Source organism: Meleagris gallopavo, chromosome 17 (assembly GCF_905368555.1).
Source record: "Meleagris gallopavo chromosome 17, MGAL_WU_HG_1.1, whole genome shotgun sequence".
NCBI classification, from domain to species: domain Eukaryota; kingdom Metazoa; phylum Chordata; class Aves; order Galliformes; family Phasianidae; genus Meleagris; species Meleagris gallopavo.
Window position 1 is genome coordinate 9,870,937 of NC_139420.1, and position 24,310 is coordinate 9,895,246.

Genomic DNA, 24,310 nt, shown 5'->3' on the forward strand with positions numbered 1-24,310 from the left:
AGGTCCTGTATTTATAAAGGAATGTTTGCCTCTATATAGGAAACTGCAAAGCGTGGCAGGAACAGCGTTGTATCACCTTACCCCATCTCTCTGTTCTGCAGTCATCCTAACCCAGGCCTTTCAGCCACCACTAAAGCTTCTTCTCCTCCAAGACCTTTCCCTCCTCAGGCTGGGCAGTCCTTCAGCCCCACAGCCCTCCCCTCCTGATGGAGCCCATCCTTACCAAGGCTTTGCCACACGCCAGCAGCTGCTGCAAGCCCCAGAGCCACTCTGTGATGGGCCCTGAAAACTCCTCTTGCACACCCGAACCTGTGGTAGGCATAAAACCACCTCCACACACACTCAGTCCCCCTATAGGCCTGAAGCTCACACACACACCTGTACGCAGGCTGCCTTTCCTCACACACAGCTGGGCCCATAAGCCTGATCCCTCCCCACACCTGACTCCTTACAGGCCTGCCTTTACTCACACATACACCTGCCCCCCCCACAGTAGCCCAGAGCCGCCTCCTCACACACCTACCCCTTACAGCCCTGCCTTTCCTCACACACCTGGCCCTATAAACCCCAAGCCCACCTCCAGGTCTCCCTTCCCTCCCCCCCCCCGGCTAACCCCCCCAGGGGAACCAATCGCCCGCCGATCTCCACCACCCCCCTCATCCCACCGGCCGGGCTGCGCAGGCGAACCAATCGAGCGCCGAGCGCCCTCCTCCACCCCCCACACCCCCCCGCGATCGATGGCCGAGGCGCCCTCAGCTCGTGCCGGGCCGCGCAGCCGAGCGTCGATGCCACTCCCCTCCTCTTTCCCGCCCGCGGCGAGCGCGGCGGCAGGGCGACGAGCCGAGCGCCGAGCGATTGGCCGCGCCTGGCAGCAGGGAGCCGCGCCCCGGGCGGCGGCGGGGCCGTGGCAGGAAGCGGCGGGGCCGGGCCGGCCCTCCTCCCGCCCGCTGCCTGCTGCCCGCTCCGCGCGGACGTGGCCCTCAGCCGCCGGCCGGCACCAGGTGAGAGGCGGCTGGGTTCGGGGCTGCGACGCCGTGCGGCGACGGGAAGTTAGGCGGGGAGAGTCCGGCGGGAGCGGTGCCGCCGTCGTGCCGCCGCCGCCCGGCTCCGCTCGCGGGTTTTCCAGCGTCCGTCAGCGCTGCGGTGCGCGGAGCGCCGCGTCCCGTTCTGTTGGCGGTGCCGGTCGGTTTAATGCGCGGAGCCGCGGAGCACGTGGGTGGCGGTGCCGGCGGTGCGGACCGCGCCGTTCTGCTCGCAAACTTTGTTTCCGAACGTGAACACGAGCGGCTGACAGCTCGCTGCTTCGTGCACCCGCCGTCGGCTTGCGGGCTGCGATCCCCCGCATCGTTCCGCGCTGTCCGCGGGTGCTGTCAGGTCGCCGTGCCCTATTTGCCACACGGTGAGTTGTGTCTGTCAGCGCACTGCCCGGCGGAGCGCTCCTCTGCCGTCGGATTGCGGGAGAAGACGGGCTGCTCTGCTCCCCTCTGATCTCCAACAGTCGGGGGCTTTCACGTTTTCTTGTGGGTGTGCTTTTACACGACACGGGAGGGGTGGTGGAAAAGCAGCCGAAAAGCTGTCACGCTTATTATTAACAGGCTACTTCCTTATTTGAAGGCCGTCGATCCGAGCAGGGTGATTTGATTGCCTGTGGCTGAGCGCTGTGCAATGAACACGCGGTTGCGTTGCTGCTTCCGAGGGTGGCTGTGTGTCCTCCCGGCACTGCCCTCCTATCGCTGGCTGCAATCACTGTGCTGAGCTTTCTTTTTGATTCATTGGGTGATGTGTGCTTTAGGAAGCGCTGCTCTCATACGCGTATGTTGCCTGTGGATGAATGTATGGATATCTTAAGGAAGAAAAAGGGAATCCCTCTCCCTGTGTAACTTCTCTGACTGTTTCGCAGGTAGCAGACATTCAGGCTTTTCATTTCAATCTGCTGTGGCCGCATCTCAGTGCACAGAACTTGATTGTATGGCACGCACCACCTAAAATCATCATCGGGATTGCATGGCAGGAGCTGTAATCTGTGTGAACCTCAGCTCCTAATTAATGAGGAGGAAAGTTGAAATAGAAATTAAAGTAAATTAATGGGGTGTGGTCTTCCATCTCCGGAGCTATTGAAGGATGCTGGAGATCGGAGTGCCCTCCTCGTTGCTTGTGACGCCATAGGAGCTCCCACTGACTCTTCCTAAAGCCCCAGTCCGCAGCATTAAAGGATCACACTTCCAACACAACCTGTAGTACTTAATCTCTTGAACTATCCAACCAGTCTTTCGTTTGTCAGAAATGTTAAAGATATCTTTAAGCATCAGTAGGTTTTGCTCTCAGATTGCAAAAGCCAGGAGTGCTGCTGGTACGAATAGATATGTAGTGAATTCAAAGAGATTTTGGAAGGGATTTTGTCTAGGTGCCCTGGGTAAGCTTGTCATACTGAGGCTGGCGAAAGGATGTGTTGGATTTGGGCATTTTGGAAGTTTTCATGTTTATATGCTCCTCCTGGCATTCACTTGCTGGACTTTCCCTTTGTGTAAGAAATTGTTAGTTTAATTTGTAGGGACAGGGAAATTTCACATTTAATATAGGGAGCTTACAAAACAAGTTTGTCCGAGTTGTTAATGAAGCAAGCACTTGTTCCCTTGAACAGGTAATAGCTTGATGTTGATGTAATTACAGTTTTTCCCCACCCTGAATATTAGGTCAGAATGGACTCTGGTTTATTTCAGATGTAATGAAACCAATAGCTATGTGGGAACACGCGGTTGCATGCCTTACTGCTTAGCTACCAGAGGCTTTCAAATAAGGGCATTCTCACAGTTGGTACAGCATATTAATTTCAATCTGTCCTTCTGAGCATCGCTAATTAGGCACAGCTGGAGCGTGGGGTTAATTGGGCAAAGTTAAAGCACCTAACTCACTCGTACGAACTGATTTTCATTGGTGGCTCTTAGCGAGCAGTGAGCTCACCCTGAGCTGTGCCTTGTTCTGCTGTCATTTGCTACTGGTGGTGCTGGACTATCTACGAGTCCACATGTATGCAGCTCCTGTGCAGTGTGTGCATTTCCACATATATTAAGCAGTTTAGGATGAAAGGCTTTATGACTTCCAGGTGCCATCGCTGTTTGATGACCAGGATGTCCTCACTGGAGTGGAACTGATGAATGTGTGCCAAATATTTGTGCGTAGTGACTCTGCTTCTGGATAGCTGCAAATGTTATCCTCAGCTTCTCCATGAAATTTCTATTTCTTTGCTTTAAGTAACTGATTTGAGAGTGCTTTGCACAGAATGTGGCGTGAAATTGAGCAGATTGACTTGGGGCTGACCTTGCACGCTGTGTTCAAGCCAGGTTTACAAGAATATGGTCACTGATGATTCATGTTGAGATGATGTTTTCCTTCTTTGTAACGGAGCATATGGCACTGCTGAGAAATGTGGGACACAGAGCGCTCATTTGATTTATTATGCAGCAAAAAGTTTGGATTTTCAGTCTAACGCTGAGCAGAAAGCTTTGTAAACAGCCCTGGCTGCTGGGTTGTGTTAGATGCATGACGTTGTGGTGCTAAACTCTGAAATAACTCCTTTAAATGAAAACAGCACTCTTATAAAACCAGTGATTGCTGCTGTTGTGCTGTAGCAAAATGTATGAACTCATTGGGCGCTGTGATCTGTTTGTGCTACTAACACAGCTCTGAGTGCATTGCCTTCTGTGAGTATATGGCTTTCTTCCTGTTTCGTTGGCCAGAGCATCTTCCTTCTCTTTAGTCTTTGTATGACTGAGGGAACTTTGTTTTTTTCAGTGCTGTGGGTGGAGGGAGTAAACGCTCACCTTGGTTCTTCCAGTGCACCAGGGAAAGTGTACAGAAGTGCAGGTAGAGACTGGAACTTCCAGCCCTTGGTTTCCTGGAGCTCTCCTGCATTTCTTAACTATTCATCTTTCAGGTGATTGTAATATCTGCACCACTTTGGCCATGGCTTTGTAGTGCTCACTGCAACGTATTGGAGGTGCTGCAGTAATACTCATCATAAGTACTTGGTTGCAGGAGTGCATTTGTTGAGCTTTTCCAACGTGATTTGATTAATGACCAGACTTGATGGCAAATTTGGTACTGCCGTTGTTTGTTCTGCGTTTACTTATTCTGACTGAAATTTCAGTGTGCTGTAACCATTAGAGGGGAAGAAATTGACTTCACTACAAACTGATCTTATTTAATAGAAGGAAGTGTTATCTATAGTTGAGGGAATTAACTAATGACCTCTTGTTACCATCACCTTCAGGATCTCAGATCCTCCCTTTGCTTGCCTCATTCTTAGTCACAGATTGGAAAAGGAAGACAGGCTTTTTTTCCCTCCCAGCTTTTAGGCAGTTTCTCAACTTCAGATGAACTGCTCAGTGACCTAAACGATGGGAATAGACTGGAATTGGGAAAATATTCCCCCTTCGCTTGCAGAACGTACTGCCTCTATTAAAACTCATACAGCCTATCAGCTAGCTCTAGGTTTCAGTTCTAATCTGGGTAGAGAATATGTTTCAAAACTATTAAACTAAAATTTATTTCAGGCTATAACATTTATGAAGTCAGTGATGGTTGAGGTTTCCATTTGAACTTTAAGCTTCTTTCAAAAGAGGAGGGAAAACACAGGGCTTATCTGGAAAGTCTGCGAGTGGCGGAGCAGATAAGATAATTGAGACCTAAATGTGAGCTGGGATGGAAACAGCCTCTGTTAAGAGTCAGGTCTCATCCGCTCCGCACAGCCAGGCGGTGCTTCAGTGCATACTAATGCTGTCAGTTCCCTCATCCTGGGAAGGATGCAATGAATTTTGACCCTTGTGCATGAAGAGCTGAGCCTCCAGCGGAAGAGTGAGAGGCACGTTTCCTTCATAGCAGAGATACTGGGTTCGTTGTGAAGCAGACAACCTAAAAAAGGAGGAGTTTATGTCTCTCCTAAAGTGAGGAATAGAAATGAAAAGCATTCTAGCATGCTCTTCCACTTGAACAGTTGTTTCTCATGTATGAATTCATCTGCTGCTTCCTCAGGTTCCCCAGAGGAGGTGACAGCCTTCCAATTTTTGTCTCTTCTCATAGAGGGAGAGCTCCTGTTCTGGCTGTGGAGCTGCTGTTGTTGGGGCATGAGGGTGGGCAGGAGGTAGTAATGCAGATACCTACAACTAGAACAAATGGGTAACGACAGGAATGATTTTATTCTTTTATTTTTTGCATACTTAATTCCGAATCAGGTTGGGCTTCTCCAGAAGCAGAGTGCAGAGGCTTCCTTGAGCCCAGCAGTGGTTCTGTGATAGCATCGTGCTGTGAGAAATGCAGTCCAGGAGCCAGGCCTGCTGCTATGGTTGCAGCTGTAACCCAGCACAGCGCCTTTGTAGCACCAAGTGAATGTGTCAGAAATCAGAATCTGCATTTGAGAGCTGCAGAAATGCCTGATATCCAATGGGAGCAGTTCAAATCGTGAAAGCTGACCAACTATCACCGGGGATGAGGGGCAGATCTCAGGTGTGCCTTCCAGCCATCACTTCAGAGTAAAGCAGGACAAAAACAGCTGGCTGAATCTTGTGTGCCGTCCCTTTTTCCTGGGCGTCAGGTGTTTCTAGAAGGGCAGTTTAGGTTTTTCATCAGTTTTCCTGCTTCTTGGTGTGGTAGGCCCACCCCAGGGCTCCCAGGCCTAGAAATGGAGAGCAGGGGGCTGCCCTGCCCTCATGGCTCTGCTGTGTGCGAGGTCAGCTGCTCACAGATATCTCAGCAAGACTTGTATTCAAATACTATTTATAAGAGCAAACTAATTTCTTTCTTGGTAATGATGGCCTCTTGGCTGATGACAGGGCTGGAATCTGGAAGATCTGGATTCTGCATGCCAACACTCAGCTGCGTGTCCACGGGGTGATCGTTTGCTAGCTTTCTGCCTCTGTGTTTTTTATCTGTATTTAAATGGAGGGGAAAAAAAATGTTGACTAATCGGTGCCTCAGAAGGCTGTGAGAGTACAGTCAGTAGCCTCATGCTGTGAGATCTGCAGAAAACACTGCAGGAATGTTCAAGGAGCTTATTATGGCTGAAGCCCTCACAAGGGGAGGGCTGGTTCCACCTGGGTTGTTGTTAGAGCGTTCATTACGGAGCCTTAATAGCTGAAGAGATGATAGTGGCTGCTCCTGCTTCACCCTCAATTACCCAGGTAGGTGCAGTACCGGAGCTGTGGAGCAGGACCCAAGCGGATGCACTGAGGTTTGCATCCACCCGGAGCTCTTCACTTCTGCTTCACAAATGGATTTGCATGCAGGTCAGGCCGTAGCCTCGGTGAATTTTGGCAGCTTGACGTGGCACGATTGCGTATTGTGCCACTAGCGAGCCCTCAGCGCCTTCTTGCTGAAAGCAGTCCTATATATTCTGCTGAAATTTTCCTCTTTATCTGCCATGTTCTCACTTAGGAATTTCTCTGTTTTGTTCAGTTTTCAATTGGGCAACATAAATTCTGCTACCTGATATTAAGAGGTGTAAAGCAGATGTAAAAACCTCATAAGATTTGGCAGCCTTCAGGCTCAGGCTGTGTCTTCTGACAAACTGTGACATTTTTGTGTGGATGTTCCCATTGTGGTTTTTAGTTTATTTGATAGCGGAATCGTATCCCTTCAGTAAGCGTAGTAACAAGCAACTATGCCTATTCCAGGGAAGGCCAGATATCCTATGCTATTAAACTTTAATAACTTTCTTAAAATTCAGTGGCACTATGCTCTTGTACTTGAACTCAAGACAGAGCCTTTAAATGTGAGGCCTAACTCTAACCTTAGTTTTATTTGCCTGTGGGGTTTCATCTCTTTGTGATGTATGTAAACTCTTGTCTGCAACTTGACAGATTGTATTGATTAAAATAGAAAGTCAGGTTCCCACTGACACTCATGCTTCAGGAGCAAGGGTTCCGCATTTTGGGAGCGTGAAACTGACATTGAACTCATGAGGCTATAAGTTAAGAAGAATTCAAGCTGGTGCAGCAGGTGTTGATGAAAACCCATCTGTTGGAGCTTCTCCTTTGTGTTGCTGAGCTGTGTGGGCTCAGGTTGGTGTCAGCAGGAAGCTGATCCAGCTGCAGAATATCCATACGGTGCAGCAAACCCTTGGTCTTGGGATGTGAAAGTTCAGATGTGGAAAGAGGACGGGGCTGGGAGGCTGCCGTACTGCTCAGTTTACAGCAGCAGTGACCTGTGAAAACAAACAGAAAAGAGCCCCATACCATTGCTCAGTTTGACTTGCTGAGTTAGTTGGGTGGTTTTGCTTTCCATTTCTTCTACGTGAGCCTGGGCTGGAAGCATCTGAACTGTCAGGGACTGCAAGTTGCACTGGAAGACTTGAGTGAGAAATCTCCTTCTCACTCATGTTTTGCCTCGTTTTCTGAAGTTTTTTCTATAGAAGACCCAAATTTGGAGCTTTACACACAATATTTGCACCTGCGTTTTTTTAGAAGGAAATTCATGTTCAGCTTGGTAACAGAAACAAGGAAAGGCTCTTTTGGAAGGCTGACATACTTTGTTGCACATACATAGTTTTATAGCTTATATAGAAAAATATCGCTGCCATAAAAAGTAGGGAAAAACGAAAGCAAAGTGCTTGTCTTGTAGGCACTGTCAGTATTGATTGGATGATAAGTAAGCAAACAGATACTGACAAATGCAGTTTTATTTCATGCTTTAGGTATGCGATGGCTTTAAAAATGCTGGGGCTTGGCACTGTGTGCTGGGGCACAGGTGAAAAATTGTTTCTAAATACTCAGACCTTATGTTCCTGGAAGGTGAGGATTACTTGGAGTCTGTAAGAATGGGCCTACAATTAGGATAGGAAGCATCAGTTTTCTTCAAACAGTGTGTATGCAGAAGAGGACACTCGTTTGCTCTTTTCTTCAGTAAGCAGTGCAGTGCAGAAACCTTCCCATTGCCAAGCACACCTGGCTTCCAAAGCCATCCAGGGAGTTTGTGGCAGATGTGTGAAGAAGAAAACACAGCAGTGAAAGGACAGCTGGCTGCTGGTGGCAGGGCCTCCCCATCCACAGGGTGCCTGCAGCTGTTGTTGGTGCAGTTGTGGGTGAGTCTCAAGAGTGCAGAGAGAGGAAGTCGACGAACTTTCGCATTTATGATCTCTGTCTTCCCGCTTGCTTTAAAGAATGGCTTCGTTTGCGTTGCCTTTTGTAAGTTAAGGGCTCCTGGTACGTTCAGCTGAAGGCCAAGCATCTGGATGAAGCTCCTTCTGTATCGTATGGTTTTGTGTTCCTGCACTTCGAAAGCTGCGTAGGGGCTGGTGAGGCCGTGGACTTGCAGTTATGGCTCTTATCTTGGCAGCCTGGCATAAGGAACTTCCTAGTGCTGACTGCCAGCACTGCACAACCACAAGTGTTTGCTGGTACTGTTAGTTAAGGGGGGTTGTAGGGCATTCTACCTCCTCTGGTGGAAGGCTGAGCTAAGGAAGCTGTTGCAAAGCTCGCACAGAGCTGTTTTGTGGTGGTGGGTTTGTTTTTTTTTTTTTAAATTAATAATAAATAAAGTAAAATGGTATTTAAACCTAAGCTTTTGTCCTTGGTGGTTGCGTAGAGGCCAAGGAGCTGCTTTTGCCTGCTCCTGTGCTGCTGGTACTTGACAAGTGGCATCTCTCTGAAGGGATGATGGAGCTTCATTTTCCAGAGCCATCTCCTGGGCTGAGAGAGGTTTGAGTTGTGTTTTTCAGTATTGCAGCACGAATGACTGATGTATGCCACTTTTTCTGCCTTCTCTTCGTCTCAGGGGGACAAGCTGGGTGAAGTGGAGGGGTTTTTCTGTTCATAAGTGCACGCTGCTCTGTGAGCGGGCAGGGCAGAGAGGAACACATTGCCTTTGCACTGGAAGCTGGTAGCCTTCTGGAGGCCCTTTGCTTCTTCTGTACATCTACTGCGATATCTGGGACCTCCTTTTAAGAGCAGCATGTCTCCTGCACAGTTGAATTTTACTTCTGTATCAGCCTAGGTTGATTTTTTTCTCTCCCCCACCCACTACTGCTGCCTTCCCTTTTTATGTTTTTAGGGAAAAAAAAAGTGAAGACTAAATATACCAAGGTTGCACGTTCAGGAGGGTTTGGTCTCTGTACGACAGAGCAGTTAGCTAAAGGAGCTCACACTGTGCAGTAAGAGGGGTTACTTCATGTTTTGTTATTTTTTTAATGAGACATCCGAGTAGAGGGAGCCTCAAATGAAAATTACCGTTCTGATCTGTGAGCAGTCCGAATATCTTGGGAATTAAAATATTAACTGAAGTTGAGTAAATTGATTTTTTAATTTTTTTTTTCTTGTATGAAGAGCTTTGTGTAACTACTGGGGCGTGACTTTAAATTCTGGGCAGGACTTTGTGGCTTGTTAGCATCAAGTTCAGCTTCTGATGTTGCAATGAAGAAGGAAGTGAGCATGTGTGTGCTTGGGGAGGGGGAGAACAAAGCACTTCTGCCTGGCCACATAAGGTGGGAATTGCAGCTGGCTGGTTATTTTTAGCTTCTAACTCGTTCTGAATGTGAATCTTCTAATCTTCTCTTTTTTTTTTTTTCCTCTTTTTTTTTTTTTTCAAACCAGAATGTTTGGTAAATGAGGCTGTCAGTCTGTTTTAAAGATTATTCTTTTCATTTTTAAGCTTCCAAGGCTGTGGGAGTGGGCGTGATGTATTTTGCAAGCATTTCTGTCTGCTGTTAATTTTGCGGGTGCACATCCATAGCTGTGGACACAAGCGTGGTAGGGACTGCAAGGAAAGGTGGGACCTCACACATCAGCCTCTGTAGTTGGAAAAGCACTGAAGCTTCAGTGAAGGAAAAAAGTCAAAGGAGTGGATCTGGATCTGACTTGTCTCCCTCTTTGCAAAAACATGCAACAATGCAAGTTATAGGGATGTTTTATGGGTAGGAAGGAGAGGTGGAAGATACCATCAGTTTCCACCAGTGTGCTTTCCAGTCACTCACTGTGATAGTGAATCTTTTGTTGGGTTTTTTGTGTTTGCTCATGCTGACCTGAAAAGGGCCGTACAGGATGTTTCCATTTCCAGCTCTTCAGCATAATGGATGAATAAACTCACCCCTCCTATGTTGGTTTGTTGCAGTAGGTGAGCTTTCCTTCCTGGGATCTGCCTCTTTTGCTGTACTGGCCTCGCATACCCAACCTCTGAAAACTCCTCATGCACTATCAGAACGCAGATGGAAGAAAACGTTCTAACCATTTTGCTTTAGGGCTTCAATATCTTAAAACGTGCTGTTAAAAATAACACTTTTTTTTTTTTTTTTAATGCATTCAGCAATGCTTTCCTGGCCTCTCCCCCTATATTATATACCATTAATGCCTACCAAAACTCAGCAGCCCTGAGTCCTGCTGACTTGGGCTTTCTCATGCTGATTTGGATTGGCTGTGGAAGTCTGAAGGCAGAGCATGGTTTCCTCTGTCAACAGGTGCATCCCAGGTATGAGTTTTCCCCTCTATTGCTAAAGCATCTCCTTTCACGTTGATTTTGAAGGATCTGCTGCTCTCACTGCCATTTTCCTCTCCCTCAAGAGCAGTTCATTCACTGAACTAAGTCTGAAAGAAGTACAGGGGCTGAATGACATTGCTGGACAAGACAGAGGTATGTACAATGGCAGCTAGATTCCTTGTAGCTTTTCCAGAATCTCTGTATAGTAATCAGGGTGTATGTTTAATATTTTATCCTCATTCCTAAATTATATGCCAATTAACGCATTTGCTGAATTGAATCAAGAAACCTCTGGTGGCTCACATGGATATGTTGAACACCAAATTTTGTCTGCTGGTGCATGTATACTGTGGTAGCTAATTGAGAACCTCTGCTGGCTGTGTTGAGTCTGCCTTAAACCCACATCCCAACCCCCCAGAACTTCCAAGGACAGCTGCGTATCAGAAGACAAATAGGTTTTTGCTGTGGTGTATGTTTGAATAGCTTCTGAGCACGTTACTGCTTTGCAGTTCATTTTAGCTGTGTTCTGTTTTGCTTGGCAGTCAGAAATGTGCTTGGGCTGAGTGTGGTGCCGTTACTTCTTGTGCTGGTCATCTCATTCCTTGTCCTTACGTGCGCACTCTGTCCGTGCCTTTTTTGGGAGATAGCACAGCTATCACCAGCTAACACCGGTGAAGGACACTGGTTTCTGTAGCCTTTAACATCTATCAGGTTTGTTTAGCAGCTGACTTGGGTCACGCTTTGAGATTTACAGTGCATTTGGCGGTGTTTTGACTGTGAGTTTATCTCTCACTGTCAGTAAGGCCGTGCTCTTCTGGCTGGTGCTGATAGCAGTTGGGATGCGGGTATTTGGGTGCTGATCTGGGATGAGCACTTGGATGCATGGATGAAAAGGCAGATGGGTGCTTGCCCATATTTGATGATAGAATACTCCGACAGTTCTTATGCAGTGGTGAGTCTTCCTGTGCTCTGCTCAGGTATTAATTTTCAGTCTTGGTCCTCCTAAATTCCAGGCTTGGAAACTATTTCACACTGCTGACATCATTTTCACTGATTGTATGTACTGTGTAGCAGTTGGTTAGAGGGTATCCACGTGGCAAACTGTGGGATAATTGCCTGCTGTGTTATTCTTGATGTGCCATGGAAGTGGTCTGGTCTTCCTGGGTAGGGCTCAGATAGCAGTAATGGACATGAAAAATCAAGGCTTGTTGTTGAGCAGAGGTATGAATGATGCCCACCGCTGAGGGGTGATGGTCTTTCAAGTGAAGGACTTAGCAAATGACTTCAGTTTGGTTTGTTAAGAATCACTTTGGTGCTGTGTGTTCTGGAAAAGGGGAAGAGGAGCGGCGTAGGAGAGCGGTCTGTGGGGAGTGCTGCTCTCCATGAAACAGTGGAGCTACCTACAAGGCTGCAGTTTTACCCTTTATAAAGAGGAAAATCAGACAGTGTTGTAGGCACGCTTGATATAATATACACAGTTGTGTTTCAGTTTTACACGCTTGTATTAGCAGAATTTTAATACGCAGGTGTCCCTTTACTGGAAAGGGGAAACACAGCTGCTGCCCCCTCCCCATCTACTGCACTCTCCTGTTGCTTCAGATAATTCGGATTTGGGTTTTTGGAAGTCAGGAACGACCTGGGAATTTGAATGGATTTACATGGGTAGAAATGTTGATTATCATATTCAGATTTTGCCTCTTTATTCCATCTCTGCAGTACTGATTGGAGCTAGGGACAAGACACTGGGTGTACTGATGGGGTTGTGCTGTCATCTTTTGTGTCTGCTTTGGGATTGAATCAGTGCTGCTTTGCCATTAGAGGCCAGGTTTCTTCTGGAAGGGAAATACTGATATATATTTTACCTCCATCAGAACTGAGACCAGCTATATGCTGATGCGATGTGTGCCTGTGCCTGCATTGCTACCAGTTACACAACCCCCAAATTCACTGTGAGCATTTGCAGAGAGCTCCAGCTGCTCCTTCACATCAGGGGATACCTGAAAATGCCCTGATGGGGGATCTGTTAAGAAAAATACATCTGTAAAATCACAGTCTGATAGTGCTGAGGGGGTCGTGTGTATACTGATGCAATGCATGTGTGTGTTGTAGCAGGTGATGAGGCTGAGCACGCAACTCATGCTTATAGCACTGATTTCAGACAGAATAAGCAACTTCTGTAATGGACTAAAAGTTTCCACTTATTCTTTTGAACTTGCTCTAATACTTCTGGTTGCTGTGCTAATGAAACGCGTGTGCTAATATCCAGTGCTCAGCTGTTGACTTCTGACCTAATTGAGGTACTGCTGCTAATTTGTTACGGCAGCATTAAAAACCATCCAGCTGTGGTGCTGAGTGGAGCTAAGCTATGTAGAAATGTGCATTTTGGTTTGTGCTCAGTCCTGACTTGGGAGAGCTACTGTCTTGGCTGTGGTTGTACAGGGAGCCCAGACCAGGCTGGGAGTCATTCAAGATAAACCCTTATTTACTCTTATGGACTGTTATTAGGTGAGCATAGTTTTTTATACTCCAAACCTGAGGCTTTTAAAGCATTTTTCAGCCACCAATGGGGCATAGCTGATCTTCTGTAAGCTCCATATAGCCCAGGGTTAGGGCAGTAACATTTTGTTCTTGGTGGGTTTTGGAGTTCACTCCACTGATAGGTGAGGATGTAACTCCTAGGCATTCGAAAGCAAGATGGAATTTCTCTTGTCCTACTGGATTTTTATCAGTCCTGGTAATTCAAGAAGGCCATCTCGTGCTCTCTGACGGAGAGCCTGCAGCCTACAGGTAATTCTAGGAGCCCGTGGGCTGATCTGGAAGCGTTATTGGTTTGTGACTGGCACAGAGGTGTTGGAGCTCCTCTTATCAAATTAGAAGACAAAACCAAAAATGTATCTCGGTGCTCCAGGAGTGTATGTGCTCTCATGTACCTCTGGTATCCTCCTGTTTCCCTGCAGCTGTGGAATTGTTTTGTCCCTTGTGCTTATAGTAAATGAGATAGAGCTTTGGGGTGGGGAGAAACTGGAAGTCAAAGGGAGCTGAATCCCTCATCACTGTAAGATTGAGGCTGGGGTTGCTGAGACTGGTTAAAATTTGGGGAATAGATGGGTTTGGCAGGAGGTGATACAGTACTAGAGGTACAGACGTGTGCTATGGGGTGTCAAAGTTCTGCTGGACGTTTACTTTCCTCCCTCAAAATGTCCTCAAATTCACTTAATTTATTTAAATTGGTTTATCTATCCCAGCCTCTCCTGTCCTTAATGCATCTTAATGTAATTTATGCTGCCTTCGAATGAATCTGAAGGATGTTTTCCCATTCCCAAGATGATTTTCCAAATTGCAATCTCTTCTACTTGAAATCTGCAGTCAATATACCTAATACAATGTCTGTTTATGAAAAGAGGATATTTCTGCTGGTTCGTGTGGGTGTTTGCCCACTCAGATCATTGCTGCAGCCATTGGCTGCCTAACTGGTTCCTAGAAAATAGAGGGGAATTTCGTGCCATGACTCATCTCCCAAGCAGCAGATGCTACCTGCTGCCAGCGCTTGGATGGCAGCTCCTGCACTCTCCATGCATATAACCCAGCGCTGGGGACTCAAAACTATCTTGGGGGTCATCTGAACGATTACACAAATCCCTTATAGGGAGCAGATCAATTTGTCCGTGCTGCCATGGAGCTTCTGGGTAGCTGCTGTGAGAGGAGCCACAAGAGCAGTGTCCTTGCCTGCTGGGTGCCCGCACAGGGCTGGAGGAAGGCTGCGGTGGTGGCTGTGCGTCAGTGGCACGGCAGTGAGGGTGGAGCTGGGGATGTGATGGGCTGTGCCCAGCTGGGATGTCTGTGGGGTGGGGGGATGGCAGCTCCAGCTGCCTCATTGCCACCGAACGGGGGAGCGATGGGAGTGGCTGTCCTGGTAGCTGGGCTTGGGAGATATGACGTATGTGTCTGGTGGGGTGAAAAGCAGTCTGCTGTACCTGCGCTGTCCCAATAGAACCCGAGTGCTGCTTCAGAGGTGCCTGCTGCTATCAGCAGGGAGGTCTGGGATTCCCGTGTGGGCAGAAGTCTCGCTGAAGGCTCCAGAAAACCTCCAGAATGTCACTGGGTTGCTGGAGCATCCAGACCTGCGTTCAGTGGGTTGGCTTACTGAGGGGAGAGCCCAAAGCCTGGGGATGCTTTAGTCTGACCATGGGGCAGCTGGGCTCTGGGCTGCCCAGTGGGACCCCAGAGGCACGTGGCCATCCATGTGCTTGCAAGGATAGGTGCCCTTGGCTGCCCAGCTGCTCATAGTTGCTGCTGTGTTGTGAGGAGCTCAGCTCTTTTGTTTAGAAACACCAGACGAGCAGCATGTGCCTTATCTTGGGCACAGTATGCACCGTGCATCTCTGCAGAAGTTTGTTTCTGTGCAAGGTGTGGTTCTGTTTGCTCTGCAGTATCTGTGTACTGATGGTTTGGAGCTTCTGTGTTGGCTTGCACAAGCTGATTTCTCTGGTCGTTTCGGTGGGATTGCTTTCAAGTCTCAGGATGCTGAAGTTTGGCTGGGTTAGGGTTGTTCTGCTCCAGTGGGGCTGTTTGTGCACAAGTAGCTGCCGTGCTCTCTTGTACTTGCAGTTCCCGAAGTGATGATTTCTCCGTACCAGGAATGCAGTGATCAGGCAGTCATGAAGCTGGGTGCTTATTTGATACAGAACAGCCCATCCTAACAACTCAGCACAGCTCCTGCACTGGGTTTCTGCCCTTCCAAACAGTAGGAGCTGCATGTAAAATCCAGGGGCTCCTTGCAGATCCCTGTGAGGCCTTTGTGTTACTTCCAGTTATACATACGTATTGGTAAGACCCACAAAGGATATTTTTCTTCCCATTCTTTCTCACCTCTGTCCCCTTCTTGCAGCAGCGGTGCCCTGCTGTGCTTTGGGGACTCCTGGAGCTCTGAGCTCCTCCAGGCTCTGGGGCTGATGTGGCCATATGATAAAATATTGAATCAGGAGCTGCTTTGTTCGTGGTGATATTCCTCCATCTATGGGAGAGCTGCTTTCGTTCGCGCAGGTTCTCAGAAAGATGTGCTTACAGTTCACTAGTACAAAATAATGGGTCTTCTGAGCTCGCTGCTGTTGAGGACCGTCGCACAATAAAAACGTTGTGTGCTGCAGTGGTGATGTGATGAGAAACTGTGGAATCATCTCTTAGCATTTCGGGAAGCTTGTAGTTTCTTCCCAGGTAGATATAAAACATTGCCTGAAGAAGGTTAATCTTCTGGCAAAGGTATGGAATTGGATTTCCGTAGTTTTGCTGCTAGCATTCCCTTAGGTTCATTCCACTCCGGTACCAAATCCACAAAATGGGGCTGTTAATATGTACAGGAGGCACCAAGAGCTACAACAGACGTTCAAAACCCGATAATTCCTTCGTTTATTCATAGAGCAGGCAGCGTAGCTCTTAAAAGTTTGATCAGATGCCAGTTCCTTCAGTGGCCGCTCTGTTCTGAAACCTTTTTATAGCTGTGCTGACATCTCTGAAGACTGTTGGACTTAATTAATGTTTAAGGCTCTTGAACAGAAGATGGCATAAAAAGGGAAAACCAAATAGTGTCTTCTCTCAGGGGTCAGCTGTAGGGAACCTTTTCCCAGGAAAATGAACTTTCTTCTGTGTGTGAACCTGTTCTGCTGCCTAAAATGAACGCTCTGTGTTGTAGCATCGCGGTTTTTGAACGACGCTCGTGGTAGGAAAAGGACTTTGGTGCATCTTAATAGAAGGCAGAACTGGAACAAAGTGGCATAAATGAATGACTTCTGATTGAAGTCCAACAGCATGGCCTGCAGGGGAAGAAACTCTTGGCAAGGAAGATCCTAGTGATGAAAGCTTTACTGGAGCAGTTAAGCTTTAGATAAAAACCTCATGTATTATTTAATCTCCATTTAGGCTTTTTTTTCGCCTGGTTAAGAAGGTAACAAGTAGGGCATCGAGATCCTATCACTGAATGAGCCTCAGATGCTGTATTCAGCCAAAAAAACAACTTGGCTTCCGATAGAAGAGCTTAATCCCTTAATGGCACCTTGATACCTTTTGCTTCTGTTCTCTGCTCCAGCTCCTCTCAGAGGGGAGGGGAGGGGAGAGGGCAGCCTTGCTTTATGGCTTTTCCTATTTTGTTTCATGCATCATTACCCCTTATGCTCAACTCGTGTGTAGGCTGCCTTTATTTTTGGCATACCTTCACGTTGCTGCCTTCCCCTACATCTGATACTTTTAATTCTTTTCTGCTGCCTTTTTTCCTGCAGCTGATGTGGGATGCTTTACTCGGGCCACACAACATCTCTGATCCTTGGTTCTGCTGTGACGTTGGTACTTCTGGCATGGCTTTCTGCCCTTGTATCCGAGCATCCCAATGCTCCGCTTGCCTTTCTGCCTCTGCACACTGAGCAGATGTTCTCGCAGCGCTCTGCAGCAAGCCCCAGGTCTTTTTCATGTGTGGTTACAATTAATTTAAAATTCAGCCGTGTGCGTGAGGAGCTGGAAATATTACTGCGTGCTACCCTACTTTTCATGACATGCATTTCATCCGTAGCTGTTCTGCTTTGGATTTCACTGCAGCCTGAGCTGCGTGACATGGAGCTGGCTGTGTTCTTAGTGTGACCTCATCACCTCAGCTATGGGCGAGTGTTATCTGTGAGTTAAGTGACTGCAACCCTCCCGGTGTTGTTAAGTTTCATAAATGCAAGTCTGTGATGTTGCTCAAGATGCATTCCCCAAAATACTCGCCAACAAAATGGTTATTTTGGTGACAATTCATAATAGCAAGTTATAATTAGAGCAAAAATAACAGTCCTATTTTACGGCAGTTTCTATGCTGTCTCTTCTTCCTATCTGGTAAGCCTGGATTTTGTGGCTGCTTAACCATTGTGATGCATGTTTCTACATAGGCTGCCCATTCCTTGGGTGCTGCTGACATTGAAGTATTGAGGTATTTCTGAATTATTCTTTGGAGGGTGGTTCCTCTTTCGTTCTTTTCTGTCCTTCATGTTACATTTTCTCGTTTATTTAAGTCTCTGTTCCCTCCTGCCCCAAATGTCATGTTGCTGCTGTCCCAGCACAACCTTACCCAGAGCTCCTTCGTCCCTGCAGCCTCCTGCTGTAATGTGATGTGATTGAGGCATTCCCATACAAGCTGGGTGAGCCTTTGGTAACTCCTGGCCCTCCCTTCACCATGGCTTTCATTCATTGCTTCTGTAGGTTTTCAGATGCTTATTAAGCCCTGCGACAAGAGAATGTAATTAAGGCTTTGAGAGTAGCTCCTGCTATCGAGATCCTTGGTGTCTACTGGGACATCAGTTCCTTGTTACTGGAAATCACAGCAAACAGAAATGCACTCATCTTCTTGCTAAAAGCCTTTCGTGGCCGGAGGGATGGTTCCCTGACTGCACTGTTGGGGCTGTAGCTCCTGGCACAGCCTGCTGAGCAGTGCTGCATCTCCTAAGTGTGCCGTTGCCATAGGGATCTGCCTTCCCTCCTCCTAAAAGGACTGCTGGCTCCTGGAGCCGGGTCAGCTTCCCTGCAAGGAGTGCTTATAGTGTCCATTACTCTCTCCTGCTCTGATCATCCCAGACTCCACCGCAGGCTGCAAACTGGTGTCGTTCCATAGTCTTTGCTTTCCCAAGTCTGCCCTGTGAGTTTGAGAAGCCAGGATTTCTGATGGCAGCAGCTTGAAGGAGTTGCTGTACCCTTGTGCCTTGTACTCTAGCAACACAATTGTTTCCTTTGTTTGCTGGTTTAAGTACACTGAATTAGCAGAAGGTGGTAACTGTATCCTAATTATAGGAAAAGATTCTAATTACAGACTGTAACAGCACTGAGTGTCCGATATCCACTCCAGAACCTCTTCGTGGAGAGGAAGCTGCGTGTTGGCTTCAGGGTGAGGTATTCAGTTCCTTGTGTTGTCATGAGTTGCCTAAAATTGCTTTTCTTAGCGCAGAGACAGGCTGGAGCTTTCAGTAGAGATGCTCCTGTGGTTTCCTTTGAGTTTTTTGGGAGCGATTCCTGCTCCTGCCTGTCTGCTTCTGTTTGCAGGGCTGGATGTGGAACGGGACTGGGGAACAAATGTGGTCAGAAAGCTCTCTGCTCTGGCTGGGTTATTGCATACCTCTGGGTGCAGCTGCCATGGAGGGCTGCTGCCATTCACCAAACACAGATACATCTGTCTTCAAGTCCTCAGTACTCATCAAGCCTTGCTGAATTCACATGGAGGTATCCAAAGCGTCACAGGCACAGATGGGCACATCGTACAGTTAAGTTACAAGGTGCATTTTATCTGGATTAGTCAAAGCTGCTTAAATGGCTGCAGAGCTGTGCCCTGTGCGGTAGGACAGCTGCATTGCCATCAGCTGCAGGGCTGAGGCGGGTCAGGAAGAGGGGTTGGGAAGTCAGGAGCATGCATGAAATGTCTTGGATCTGGATGAATATAGGGTAGGTTAGTTCAGCTGAGAGCATGGCTCAGACAGAAAGCAGTGCAAAATGACATAATTCACCTTTGGTGATATGGCCAAGTGCCATCACATCACTCAATGGCAAGTTCCTAAACCAGGAGAGGGCTTTGGCTAGCAGCAAGACCCATGAGCACAGATTTCATGCTCAGTTTCTGTGTTCTTTGGGTGACCTTGAGTGGGTTTTGTGTCTCGTGTTATCAGCCTCAGTGTTTTGTTTTGTCAAGCCGGGTGCCCACTATGGCAAAGCTTCGCTTCTTTGCGTTGAGGAAGGGCAATGCAGTATCTTCTGCCTCTTACCAGATGTTCATCCAGAGCTCTTCTCATAGAAGTTCATAGGCCATAGAATGGTTAAGCGCTCCCTCCTTGCCTGTGTGCAGTTATTCCGTGGTGGTGATATTTTGGACATTAGACATCCGTATTTTGCTTCTGTGAGTGTCTTTATTAGTAGCACATAAAAAATGCATATGCTAGAAAAGAATGAACTTAGAAAGCCGGTGGGTAAGTCATGTAATATTAATGACTGATTCTGTCTTGGCTGATACATGCTAGAGTAAATTTGTCTTCTAGGCTTCTCGGATGTAATTGAATTTTTATGGTTTTTTTTCCTAAAGAAACTTTTTCCTGTTCAGTTCCACTTGCAAAGCAAGCACTGAGCACCTGGGTGAAACAGATGTAGCCAGTCTTTAATGATGCCAGCATGGAAAAAGATTCCTTTTCTGTAATGTGGTTGCGTTTGTGCCTGTAAATAGGTCAGACAGAGTGATGTGCTGGAGTAGAGCAGAGGCACCGAGGGCAGACTGCACTAAAATGATGAGCTGAGGCAGTCAGGCTGTTTCCTGAAGTGCTATCGCTAGCTGGCATGGAGGGAGCAGGAAGGAAGGGGCTGTGAAAGGAGAAGTGTGGAGCAGGGAGGGATTCGTGGGACCGGGAGCCCCACGAAAATGGGTTGAGGGCTGCCAATGGGACCTCCTGCACCCCTTCTTCACTGGAACAGGTTGCCCAAGGAGGCTGTGGATGCCCCATCCCTGCAGGCATTCAAGGCCAGGCTGGATGTGGCTCTGGGCAGCCTGGGCTGCTGGTTGGTGACCTGCACACAGCAGGGGGTTGGAACTGGATGATCATTGTGGTCCTTTCCAACCCAGGCCATTCTGTGATTCCAGGCAGCATAAAGTCACTGTTCCATAGCATAACTGCACGTTAACCTCACCGAGCTGAACCAAGCTGCTCTCCTCAGGTCCCGACGTGCCCCCTAAGGCAGGGTGGTGATGAGCATTGTTAGAGTGGGTGGAAGTTTTAGCCACGTGCCAGGCTGCAGAGAGATGGAGCTGGGAGCAGGCAGCAGGATGCCCGTGGTGCTGGGAGCAGTTGGCAGAGCTGATTGCACGGGGGTGGGGATGGATCTGCCCAGCGCTGCCTTCTCTGATGGTGTAGTGGGCAGAATATAAACTTCTTTAAAATACCTCAAATAGCTGTCAGCCACAAAATGGATGCAGTTTTGGAAGCCGTGACATTAATAGGTAGGAAACTCTGAGTGTGCTTTCATAAACAAATGTGATGACTTATTTGTGCCTCTCAGGAGCACACAGTGTAGCAGCCATGAATTTGTGACTGTCTGGAGCTGCCTGGCTTGTCAGTGATGTGATAAAGAGGCTGATAAAATGCTGCTGGAAGTCTGATGAATACCAGGAGGCAGCTTCCTTAGTTTCATGATCCACGTGCGATGAAATTTTGATGTTGGGAGCATGAAGCCTTTTTTCTTAGTATGTAAATGCTAGTACTAGAGATGTTACCAATGGAGCTAGATTTCCTCTAAAACAGCTTAACCAGAGGAAAAAAAAAAATCCATTAAAGGCACATATTTACAGTGGGACTTGCAATTTACTCATTTAATTTCATATCCCAGGGCCACTGCACAGTGATTGCCCTTGTCAGTAAAGTACTGAATCATTTTTTATTAGTGTGAGTAATCTCTATTAGTGTGAGTTAACTCGGAATGATCCACATGTCAGCACTGGAGGTTGCTGAATCCACGTCTGGATGTGCCAGGATGCCATTCAAAATGGACGGTTGGCTGAATGCTTGGCAAAGGGGAGCTCTTGCGTTTCCTTCTAGGACCTGAACCTTTTGGAAAGAGGAGCAGCGTTTGAGGCACTGCTGCTGACCACGGCTGGGGATTGCTGATGTTGCAGTTCTGGTCCTGGCAGCCATTCTCCTTGCAGGTAGCATAGAATCACTTGCAGACTGGACACAGCAGAGGATTGGCCGCTTCTCTCCAGAGCGAAACCTTCTCTGACAAGCATGGAATCGGTGATTAATTTAAGCAAACAAAAGCTGTAGTACAGCTGCTTTTTGTGTACACTGTGAGAAAACTTTAAATAACCAACTCGCATACCAGATCCGTGTCGTAGTGTTTTACACATTAAAATAAGCTAAATACTAATAAACTAGAATCAGCATGTGTTGCTTTCGTTTGCATAATAGTGGCTGTAAGAGTGAAGTATTCTTAGCAATCAAAGAAATGACACCGAAGAGCTTAAAATACAGCTTTCAAGAGGATTGTTTTTCTCAGAATCATTAGGCTGCACTTGAAATAAGTCAGGAGTTCAGTAACGTGAAGGTGGTACAGCTCTGCCATGCATGCAGTGTGACTGAATCACCTTCTCTAAACGGAATCAGAAAGCTTTTTCCTTTTATAGCATGACGACAGCTGGGGCTCCTTATCGCAGCTATGCGTCAGGATCTGGGTAGGTTAAAAGTTGTTTCACTTTCCTGCACCATAAAGGAGCCTTGATGCTGTTCTTCCTTCCTTTAGGAGCGCTTTGGAGAAGCTACGTGATTGGAAGGCGTTGGGTGGAGGGCTTCAGTTGGAATTTTGCCACCGATTTAGAGCCTGGAACCTCTGTTAGTCCATCCCCTGTTCCCTTCAGTCTGTGTGTGGTGGCTGTAGTTGTGCTGGTTGTTGTTGTCTGCTGCAGATTCCCAGTGCTGCAGGCAAACCCAAGCACCTGTTTCCACAGCACTGAGGGCTCTCCGTCCGTCGTTGTCTGTGCATAAGTGAAAAAAATAGCTTTAATACATTGCAGAAGCATTGGGTGAGGTGTTTGAGCATGGCCGGGCTAGCCAGAAATAGCAATTAAAAGGAAAAAGGGCTCATACTTCAAAAAATATCTATTTTTGGTGTCTGTGTGCGAGTGCTGCAATGGAACTTGAATTTGTGCCTGCTCTGAGGCAGGTCTCTGCTTTGGGACAGTTTTTACCAGCAGCTTTTGAGCTTGTCTGAGACTTCCTTTCTTAGTTCCATCCTCCAGATTTTTGGAGGGACCGCAATGAAGAAAGGGAAGGTGTTGGGGTGTTGGAACTGCGCTGGGCAGGGCACAGGTTGGGCAGGGGGCTTCAGTAATTTTGATAAAGAAATGTCCTCACAGTGCATGGTGGTGGTTACAGAATATGGGCACACAACAATAACCTCTCTGTTATTCATTTAGCACTCGGAGGTCGTAACTGGTAAAGGGAAGAGAATCTTTGTGCAAATCTGCATGAAAACCAAAAGCAGTAATGCATGCACTTGAAGTGGAAGGGCGGCCTGTGTTTGAGGACACTTTGCTTTTCAAAACCATTGAAAAAAAGAAGTGTGTTGCAGTAGTGCTTCGAGGGGGCCTCTGCTTTGGCTGGGCTGTGCTCCTGAGGGTGGATTTGGGGGATGGGGAGGCAAACTAGTCCAGGCTGAATTGCTAAAGTGGTCATGGGACAATCATAGAATCATTAAAGTTGGAAAAGACCTTTAAGATCATCAAATCCAATTGTCAACCCACCATTACCATGACCAGTGAACCATGTCCTGCAGTGCCACACTGGAGAGGGACTTCAGAGAGGCTCTGGGGACATTCAAGGAGACACGAGGCTGTCCTAAGGGCCACTGGATGTCCCAGGACATTGGAACATCTGAGAGGCTCCAGGGGCATTCCATTAGATGTGGGAACGCAGGGGTGTCCAAAGAGACACAAGAACATAATGAGCCATAGGCAGGTCTGAGGAGCTCTGGGGGCACCCAAGTGTTTGCAGGGACATCTAAGGGCCACCAGGGATGTCCAGAGAGACATGGGGCCATCTGAGGGCCTCCCTGTGCCTCCTTGCCTTTAAGGATGAATGGTCCAGCCCTTGCAGCTCTCAGTGCACTTCTTCAGAATCTTGCTTCGTGCTGGTTGACTGGGGCATCTCCCATGAAGGAGATGTTAAGGCAGCTGGTGATTTTTGCCTTGCCCCAAGCAGAGGTGGCCTGGCATGCAGTGGTTTCCCCTTGGAGCAAACCCAGCTGTTAGCAGAGCTTGTTCCCTGGGCTTTGCCCACTGTCCCCACCAACAGCCGGCTCGTTCAGGGCTTCTGCCTCAGCCGTGGGCTCTGGGCAGGCTCTGTGTAGGGTTTGCCTGTTCTGATACAAGAACCAGTTCAGTGAGGACATACTTGGAGTGGTTATAGGGCTTTAAAAATCACTTTGCTTTCTAGAACAGCTTTCTGATAGGAAACAACAGCAATAAAACCCAACTGGTAAACCTCTTGTTACTGCAGCTTGTCCTTTCCCTGTTACCTGCCTGTGTGCCACTTCCCTGTTACCCTGCCAGGAAGCTGAGAGAGGCACTTTGTGTTAGATGTTTTTCCTTGGGTGTTGCACTGGGTGTTCTAGTGGACAGGAAGGCTGTTTTTCTCCCAGGAAGCCAATGCTCTGGAAATGCCCGGCTGCTGGAGATGCTCAGAGCACTGCTTCACTCAAGCTTGCATGTAAGCATATCACATCTATAAAAAATCTGGAGTATTGGTGCGCAGGAAAAGGTGCCAAAAACCCATTGTTTGCAGGTTATCCTATGTTACTAGATAATAATAATAAAGTGTTATTCTTGGATGCTCTTTAAATCCTTAAAAACTCCAGTATCTTGATGCTATTTCCCTTTGTTCTCCGCTGATTTGACTGGGCTCAGGAAGCTGCTCAGATTTGGGGCACTGATGAATGATACTCTGCCCAACTTGCGCGTCAGCAGACCACTAGGAGTATTGGTGTGGTTGGCTGAGGTTCAGGCAAATCAGTGTTCTATGGCTGAGTGCATGAATGTCGCAGAAGCATTTCCAAGTGGCACGTTGTGTGATATAGGATGTAACTTCCTGATTTTTTTCTCTTGTTCCCCAATCAAGAATTTAACCCAGTTGCTATCAGCATAGCAATCATAGCATGTTTCATTAGACAGTCTTTCCTTAGAGGTTGCCCAAGGAGGCTGTGGATGCTCCATCCCTGCAGGCATTCAAGGCCAGGCTGGATGTGGCTCTGGGCAGCCTGGGCTGCTGGTTGGTGACCTGCACACAGCAGGGGGTTGGAACTGGATGAT

The 24,310-nt window shown here is 47.6% G+C and overlaps 1 protein-coding gene across 6 annotated transcripts in view; it reads left to right on the forward strand.

Moving 5' to 3' along the window:
* Positions 1 to 845: 845 nt before the first annotated feature.
* The window catches only part of TAOK3 (TAO kinase 3), a 70,204-nt gene continuing 46,739 nt past the window's right edge, over positions 846 to 24,310 (forward strand). For 3 of the 6 annotated variants that reach the window (XM_085238726.1, XM_085238723.1, XM_085238728.1), the window contains exon 1: positions 846 to 1,001. The gene's annotated coding sequence lies outside the window, so the exon portion shown is untranslated. Of the gene's footprint in view, positions 1,002 to 9,449; positions 9,473 to 11,339; positions 11,414 to 24,310 lie in introns of those variants that run through there. The other 3 variants (XM_085238724.1, XM_085238727.1, XM_085238725.1) reach the window with 3 other exon arrangements.